Here is a 10,125-nt window from a genome sequence, read left to right as displayed (position 1 = left end):
ACAAAGATTATCTCTTCAGGAACAGCTCTGGGATAGGGAAGCACAGTATGGGAATGTATAAGACTACAGCAGAACCCTTACCATACACAGCAAGGGAATAGATGAGTTAATGTTGATGGACAAAGAGTGTTATACTTTGAACTTTATGGATAGGCTTGCTAGATCCCGACCCCCATGGTGTCCACTGCATAAGAAGGTACAAAAAAGTATATTGCAGCAGGTGCAGAGAACTGATTAGGCATATTTGGTCACTAGATGAGATAAAGAAAGGGTTAGGAAGGGGAAAGGCCATGAGAGCGATAATGAGACAGAAACTTTCTATTCGTAAGATGAAACCACTTGTCTGAGGTTTACAGTCCCAAGGACAAGATTTCCTCTTCTACGGATGCTTTATGTCTAACACCTGTTCCTGATAATATACTTTTCTTAAATATCGCTCATGGGACTAAAAAAGGCTTTCATACTGTGCCAACTGATGACGACACATGACTTTCTGATTTGTTCTTCGTTTGAATACTATGTAATGAAAACATGAATTCAGTAAAATCGCAGCAAATTCCAACCACTCCTTGTGTGTTGTGTCTCTCTGTCATTCGCTGAACTTGTGCCTTCCTGTGTACCAAGACCCTGCTTCTCCCACAGTCTGGCTCCCCTGAGCCGGTCCGTGGCAAGAAGACAGATAACTTACATCTATTTGCACATTGTGTATGTGTGTGTAAATATAGGTGTGAGTGTATGTGTGTGGATATGTGCGTATGTGAATGTGTGTGTGTGTGGTATACGTGTATGTGGGTGTACAAGTGTGTGTATGACAATATGAGTATGTATATGTGTGCATGTGTGTATGAGAGTATTTATGTGTGTGTATGAGTGTAGGTGTGCGTGTGCATGTGTGTGTAATCTCTTTTTTTGTTTTTATGGAGCTGAGGATGGAATATGGCATCTCCATTAGGTGTTTTTACGGCTGAGCTGTATCCCTAGTGCTGAACTTATTTCTGAGTAGAACGATGAATGACAAACCTAAGGACAGTATGAAAGCTACAATATCCAAGTGACATAAGAGACCTTGAATAATCTCAACAAAGGAAGTAAAACAGGGATTCTCTAAGAGACGCTGCAGAATTAGGTGGCACAATTTATGCACAATATACACTGATTAAATTTTAAAGTACTTCAAAATCAGAAATGAAGTACTGTTGCTCTTTAAAAGACTCCAAATAGAATAACACCATAGTTTTCACAAATAATAAAGGGGCTTCTTGAGCCATATTGGACTATGATAGGATGCTTATAATACACCAATGTCCCAGGATTATAATACATCACCAGCCCAAAATTATAATACACCAGTGTACCAGGATTTTAATACATCAACATCCCAGAATTATAATACAACAACATTCCACGATTAGAATACACCTGTTCCCAGAATTATAATACACTAGTGCCCCAGGATTCTAAAATACCAGTATCCCAGAATTATAATACACCAACATCCCAGCTTGGTGTTCTCTGACTGAATTGATTGTTTTACCATTATAAAAGGTGGTTCTTATGCATATAATCATTTCCATGTGAAAATCTAGCAATATTTTTATGTCCTGTTGATGATATGCACTTATAGATTCTTCAGTTGTGCCTTGATTCTGATTATTTGCCAGACACCTGTGTGCACTGGTGAGCAGAACACATATTGGAAAATTATTGGTTAAGGAATAACATGCTCTATATAAAGTGAGGAATGACTTCTGAGATGTATCCCATAGCTCCATAATTAATAGTGATGTAGAATTTGAAATTTTATTATCAAAATTATAAAATGATAGATTATCAATTAGCTTAACTCAATCATTCCATACAGCATGCATATTTAATGTGTATCACATTCTGATATGGAACAGTTCTTGTCATTAAAGGTTTGGGAAAGATTTCCAGGCTATTTTTAGTAACAGTGGAAGCAGTTTCTTTAACTCTAAAGTAGAAGTTCTTAGGGAGTTAAAGGAGAGGAGTTTAGAAGCTCCCAATTCCTTCCCTACCTTAACAGTGAGCTCTTGATTAGCTGCTAACTTTGTAGGTAACTGTGGAAGCCAGGTGAGCAGCTGGAGTTAGCAGAAGAAGTAAAATAAAAGGAGTTCACAAAAACGCTGAGTCAAGCTTTGATTATTAAGTCAGGACTGTTAAGTATTGATTTTCAGGAATTTCTGAGACAGGCTCTCTCCCTTTCTTTTTATCACTCTCAGCTCTATATACCAAACTTATACTTGATAATATTCACATTCTTATTATTTTTAGAAATCTAATTTCAATGATACAGCTGCAATTCTTGAAATATGTATCTTATATTCAATGAAAGAAAGACGAGTAAGTCTACGTTTTCAAATTAAATAAAGAGCCTACTATCCGAAGGCTGCCTGCTATAAATTGCATGTATATTGTATTGTCACACAAAGTTTTAACAGAAATCAAAGAGGTGAAAAGGCAGAAGCTAGGTGGACAGGTAAATAGTAAGAATTAAGTAACTATTTGGTTATTTGATTTTAAAAATGATAGAACAGGATTTGGAGATAAAAGTAAAATGATACGAATTTCAGTTAGAGTAACAAGTTCAAGAAACACACCATTCAATGTAGTGCAAATAGCTAATATCATATTAAACAGAAAATTTCATGCACTGATCTTGTTTTCACAAGGATATGTCTGGTACAGTGGTTCATGCCTTTGATAGTAGCACTTCAGAGGATGAAGTCAAAAGCTTTTTATGAGTCTGAGTCTAGCCTGGACTACAGAAAGAGTTCTGTGCCAGACTGGACTTCAAAATGAATACCTGACAGAACACAACCAACAAAACAAGCAAACAGACAAAGGCACCCTAGGAAGACAATGATTTAATACATATGTTAATGCTTTATTTAATGTCACATGTCAACTTGACACAAACCTAGAGTTGCCTGGGAAGAGAGACACTCAATTTAGGAGTTGCTTTCACCATATTGACTTGTGAACATGCCTGAGAGGCAGTTTTTAACTGTTATTTACCTAGGAGAACTGGCCCACTGTGGGCAGTGCCATCCCAGGAAGGGGAGATGGGCTCAATAGAAACGTAGCTGAGTAACCTGGAGGAAGCAAGCAGGGAAACGTCACTGCTCTATGTACGTGCCTGCCTTCAGTCCCCATGTTGGCTTACGATAATGGACCGTAACCTGTAAGATAAACCCTTTCCTCTCCAAATTGCCTTTGGTCATGGTGTTTATTGTGGTAATAGAAATCAAACTAGAGTTATTAATTTTCCTGGCCTAAGCATTTCAAAGCACATATTTGCCAAATAAACATGAATTTCAGAAAGAATAAGGGAAAGTATAATTTTTCCAAATGTTCATTTTACAGTAATGGTGTGGGAGTCCCCTCTGTGTGCTATGATTAGCACTTAAATAAATAAAGAAACTGCTTTGGACCCACAGCAAGGCAGGACTTAGGTAGGCAGGGAAAGCTAGGCTGAATGCTGAAAGAAGGGCAGAATCAGAGAGGAGCCATGGAGTCCCCATTGGAGACAGATGTGTGTGCTGAAACTTTGCTGGTAGGCCATAACCTCATGGTGATGCACAGATTAATAGAAATGGGTTAAATTATTATGTAAAAGTTATCCAGTGAGAAGCTAGAGCTAATGGGCCAAACAGTGATTTAAATGATATAGTTTCCATGTGATTATTTTGGGGCTGAGCAGCCAGGAACCAACAAGCGGCCCTTCAAACTACACAATGAAGCTAATTCCTTAGTAAAAAGTATACATTCTATTTGGAGGCTAACAATAGAATGTTAATAGGTGAATGTTTAATAGGTGATATGTTTAATAGGTTAATAGTTAATAGGTGGATGTTTATTTGAATTTTAGATACGCTTATATCTAGAACTATTTCAAGCTATGTTAGCATCTCTCTGATTAATCAATAATCTATTATTTTTGTACAGGCTTTTATTTTCACAATGTTACATACAAATCAAATTTCCATGACCTTCTCTTCTCTCTAGGTGACACTTTAAAGGTGTATCACCCTCTTGTTCATTATAAAATATGAGACTTTTTAATTTCTGACACCAATGAAGGAAATTTTGAGTTATATATGTTGAGATTTCATCTTTGACAGCTGGAAAAGATAAATGAAGCCCAATTTTGTTGCTTGAGTCACTATTTAAATCCCTGCTTGAAGCTGAGAGGGCCTTGAAGGCATTGCCTTTTTTAGATCACTTGCCTTGCTTCCAGATGCTCCTGATTTGCTGGAGGATATGAGCCTATTTGCCCCAGACCAGGAGATTTATGATTTGGATGTTCTGTAAATGCTGTGAAATACTGTAGGAAAAACATTTAAAATTTTTCAACTTAGGGAAAAGGTGTATAGATAATCTTTTAAGTCCTAGACATTAATAAGAGTACTATTACATTAAGATTGCCAGAAAATTGAAACCCTTCAATATAATTTGTTAAGAATGGTTAAGAAATCTAACTTTTTAAAATAACCCTAAGCACAAAACTGGAAATGGAACCATGGGATGCGCATACTGAACTAATCCAAGAACAGACAAGTTCTTTATGCAGCACTGAATGTCAAGCGAGGAGCTTTGGATTTTGGTGGAAGAACATACAAACCATTTTTGATGCCTACTCCTTAATAAATGATTCAAATTTGTGTTCTGCCATGAAAGGAAGCAATAATAACACTGCTGATAAAGCTTACTACCAGCAACTGTTATCCATCGAGCTCACATGGAGCATCTAGAAATATATGAATAGAGTAGCATACAGGATTTGCTCTCAAGCCCTTTTGATCTAGTAAAAGACAAAAGGCAGACATAAAAGAAGAGATGGAGGGTAGTCCAAGTGTTAAATTACAGGCCATCGAGAGTGTTTGAATAATGACAAAGCACAGGGAAATAATCATTTTACAATTTTAGTATGGCAATCAGCCACTGGAGGTCAAAAAGGCAGTTTTATTCAGATGGTCTCTGGCAGAATGAATGGTATGAAGAGATGTAAACAAGTGAGACACATACCCACTGAGGAGAACTCTTATTAGTCAGCATGTAAGTAGGAGAACACAATTAAAAAGCTGGGTAGGCTAAAGATGATACTTTTGTGAAAGGCAATTATGGGATAAACTATTCAGGGAGGTCATAGCACTGTTGTAATGGGCATTGCTGTCTGTGCCAATAATGTAGTCTCTAATAATCATGGCCATTATAAAAGGTTCTTTTATAATTATCAAGGAGCTTGTGAGATAGAAGCTGTACTTGAGCAATTCTGGACCAACAAAACAAGAAGGCTCTGAAGATGCTTTTATCAGGGACTAGGGACATCACAAGGTTTTGGAAATGAGAGAAATAGATTAAGTTGTTTTATATTAAGATATAATAGAGCTTAGAGTCTGTGAGTAAGAGCAACATAAGGAAGAGTGATATGATATCTCCATGAATTAAAGTATGTAACTCTCATGAATGAACTGAAATGAGCAAAACAAACTGAAATACACTTTATAGTTTCTTTTCTGATTAGTTATTTTTCATTTATTTTACATACCAACCAGTTTCCTCTCCCTCCTTCTCTCCTGTTCCCTCATCCCACCCTCATATACCACCCCATTCCCCATTCAGTCCTCCTCGTCTGTGTTCAAAAGGGGACAGGTCGTTTGTGGGAGTTCACAAAGCATGGCACATTAAGTTGAGGTAGAAACAAGCTCCTCCCCGGCATCAAGACTGGATTAGGCAACCAAGCATGGGCAATAGGTTCCTAAAAGCCAGCTCTTATGTCATAATTAGGACAGGTCCTAATTCCACTTCGAGGAGACCCACAAACAGATTGAGCTTCACAATTGTTACATATGAGCAGAGGGCCTAGGTTGGTCCCATGCAAGCCCCTAGCTATTGATCCAGAGTTTATGAGCTCCCACGAGCTCATGTCAGCTCTCACTGTGGATCCCCTGTAATGACTTTAACTATCCAGACTCCTACCATTCATCCTTCCTCTCTTCATGAGTTTGGCCCAGTGCTTGGATGTGGATTTCTGCATCTACTTCCATCAGTTACTGGATGAAGGCTCTCTGATGACAATTAGAATAGTCACCAATCTTATGACAGGAAAATGCCAGTTCAGGTACCCTTTGAAATTGATGTGGCAGTTTCTCAGAAAGGTGGGAATCAATCTACCTCAAGACCCATACCAAGACCTATACCAACCTTGGGCTTATACCTAAAGGATGCTCAATTGGTGGAGGAAGGTCATTGGTTAATTAAATAAAGAAACTGCTTGCCCTGATAGGTTAGAACATAGATGGGTGGAGTAAACAGAACAGAATGCTGGGGGGGGAAGAGGAAGTGAGCTCAGAGACCCCATGCTCCCCTCTCCCGGGCAGACATAATAGCTCTGCTCTCTGAGGCAGACGCATGAAGCTCAGACCCAGGATGGACGTAGGCTAGAATCTTTCCCAGTAAGACTGATGCTACACAGATTATTAGAGATGGGTTTATCGGGATATGAGAATTAGCCTGTAAGTGCTAGAGTTAATGGGACAAGCAGTGTTTAAAAGAATACAATTTCTGTGTTAATTATTTCAGGTAAAGCTAGCAGGTGGCTGGGGTGCTGGTGACGCAACCCCGCTGCTCCTATTACTACACTCAATCATTCCACAAGGACACTTGCCCAACTATGTTCCTAATAGCCAGAAACTGAAAACAACCTAGATGACCAACAACCAAAAAACAGATTAAAAGAAAAAAAGGTGGTACATTTACCGGACTGTATGCAGGGAAGAAATTAATGTTAAACGTTTGGAGAAGGCCTTCATTGCATCTTTTATTCTTGCACTGCTTCTCACAGTGAAAATATCTATAAACAGGAAATTTCACTCTTGCTCAAAGACGCAGTCATTAAAATTGCCGTGTGTGTCTATTTAATGAGAATATGTGAGGATATTCTGCTTTTATTTAGAACCATCTTTGGTATTAAATGTTGTCTTACTTCAAAAGTAATATAGCAGAATGGCTTTTATTATGTATGGTAATTTTACGAAGACTGTAGCTGCTGGAATTGATGTCAAACTTTTATCCACAGGCGCTATTTACTTTCATATTGCTCAGTATTTACCATGGTTTGCTACAGCCCTCGTCAGTATCTCAGCTGGCATTCTGCCTGTTTATATTTTTGAAGTGGCTTTGTTTTTTTATTATTATTCTCATAAAACAGTGAAGCTAATTACAGCTGCTCACTCTTCTATTTCAACTCTCGATGCTCTTCTTTTTTCTCTGGGCTTTGCTTTCACTCACAGCCATAACAATTTTTTTTCATTCTGTTTCTGATCCTCTTTCATGTATAGCCAGGAAGCCAGCCACACTATGACACAAAGAATGAAAAGGCTCTAAGAACTAATTTTCATTTTCTGTGCAATGCCCATGGCATGCTCTGAGTGTATGATGTGCTATCATCAGGTTTTGCTTATGCAACTGAAATGCAAAAAGGTTAAAAGCTTTGCTTCACTTGCCTTATCAACAGTTTGCACTCCCTGCAAAAGCTCTATTAGAACAAAAATGGGTTTGATCGCTTATGGTCAGAGTACTACAGAGTGAAGAGTAGGAAGCTCATTCCTGATGGTAACAGAAGGATTGATGTTTTGAAATATTTCGTTACATTTTTCATGCTAATATTAGGCTATTAATATTAATTGTTACTCATTTGAATATGATTGAATGTGGGTAAATTGCTAAGCTTTTTCTTATCCTCAAATTTCTGTCAAAGACTTGAAAGAATGGATATTATAATATTATTCTACACAGAAAGAAGTTCAGTGAAAAATGGGATGTTTGTGTCTTTAAACTTTTCTGTTTTGATTGGTAATAAGAATTTCCAGACTGGAGTAGACCTTGGGTGGTTTCAAATAGAAAATCGCTCTTCCCTACCTTAAGAGGGACAAATAGATTTGTGTTGCCATGATTGTAGATGAGAAAGAAGAAACTTCAGTAAACATGCATCATCAGAGAACTTCAATTACATTTTACCAGTCTCAAGGCTGCAGTGTTGAAAATAGTGTGGAATAATAAAATGAGTTATACTTTGAAAAATGCAGTTTGCTTCATACTTCCACTGATTCAGATAATGGTCGATGTTTGTACAAGCAAATATATTAAAATATGATATATTAATGCGTATTAACTTTTAGGGTTTATATAGCCATTAAATTAGTCCTATATTAGCTACAGAAAAATAATCTAAAAGCAGAGTTATAAGATTATTATCTAGATTATATCTAGAACATCTTATCCATCCTTAGAGCCTAAAAAAAGACATATCTCATATTCGTGTTGGCTAGATGAAGCACCCAAGAAGAAATCAAGTGATCAAGTGAACATTCCAAGAAATATGGATGTAAATCTCTATTAAGTGAGCTATGACAGCCTCACTACACTGAACTCAACTCATGAAAACAAGATCTGTGTGGCGCAACACACTGGCTAACACCAAAGAAACCCGAGGTAGAAAAATGGGCTTCACATTCCTAACAGAATCAGAGATCAAGAGATCTGTTCCATTAAACTTTAAACCAGAGAAACTCATCTGCCTGCCCCAGTGCCTCGTGTCAATCAATGACTTAGCTTTAGCGGGATTATGGTTAAGCCTGAGTGGTCATACCAGAGAGAATTTCAGACAACCAGTCTCCAAAGAGATTGCTATCCTAAGACTCAACATGAAAGAGAAATATGCTTAGGTTTTCGGTCTACAGCAAAGAATCTCACTCCTGAAGATGTGGGAAAAGAACTGGAGCTGCATCGGCTACACTTGCCACACACAGCTCTTACTCATTAAGAATGGGACACAAACAACTGATACTTTGTCTTGGATATTTCTTTGTAAGAAATCCTGTTCTTTCATTCTCTTCTTGCTGAATATAAACAAAGGGCCTTACCAGCTACTGTGCTAAGGAAACTAGTGATGAACCTATGCATTCTGCCTCTGTTTCTGTCTCAGTCTCGGCCTCTCTCTCTGTATGAATATGTATAGCTCATATAGTCACAGGTGATTTATTAAGGAATTATAACGCCTTGACATGTACAGGGGAAGTAACGTCTTCCCCAGCAATTTCTCTCTACCTATTCCTCCTCAATTATCTCTTTCCATCTTAATCTTTTTCCCACAAATTGTTCATTCAAATCCTGGTATTTTCCAGTATATTGGATGCAAGGGAAGTATTTAAAATAAAAAGCAGTCTTATTCACTAAGAAGACCAGGGGCATATTAGCTTTAGTTAGGGTAATTTTTTTTTTCAGAATATAGGATGTGGGAAACACAGGGAGGCTCATTCATGCTTAATGACATCACTGAAGGAATAGGTAACAGGATGCAAGTAAAATAAAGAGTTTGAGTTAACAAAAGTCTTTATTTTATTCTCAACTTGAAGTTAATAAGCTAGATGAATTCCATTTTTACTCCATTCATCAGTTGCAATTTCCTTCTTACTTGTCTATCAAAGAGAATTTTAATTTAGATGATTCACTGACTAACACATCTCTCAAAAGGGGAAAACCTCTAAGACCTGTGACTCCCGTGGTTACAGTTAGGTATAAAAATCTTTAAAATATGCTGAATATTTATTTATTTAAGATGAATATTTATTTATTTAAGATAATATTGATTTGTAAAGAAGATATATATGTCCATAGCCAATATATATATGAAACTATGAAAAAGTTAAAATCACACAGAAAAAGGCAGATTGAGGTATCCTCGAATACTATGCAATGAGGGTAAAAGGCACCAACTTGCAGTCACACCTCCCTCCCAGAGAATTCCTACAGTGAGAAAGCTGAGATATTTTTCCCCAGCACATATTGAAAACACCCCAGACTAAGACTTGGTACATCCTTTGCTTTGTCTGTTGAAACCATGATTTTCCAAAAAATGAATCACTCTGATTTGGTAGATGGTGGCAAGATATACTGTATGGCTAATTCTCTTTTCTCAGTAACTTCTTCCCCTTTTCTTTTCAAAGAACTGTCCAATTCAGATCTTAATCTTTTTTTACAAGACAATTTCCACTATGTTTGCACACATTTAAAGTTTTGAGAAACAACTGGTGTGGGATTCCT

Source organism: Microtus ochrogaster, chromosome 17 (assembly GCF_000317375.1).
Source record: "Microtus ochrogaster isolate Prairie Vole_2 chromosome 17, MicOch1.0, whole genome shotgun sequence".
Lineage (NCBI taxonomy): Eukaryota > Metazoa > Chordata > Mammalia > Rodentia > Cricetidae > Microtus > Microtus ochrogaster.
This window is presented reverse-complemented; position numbering follows the sequence as displayed.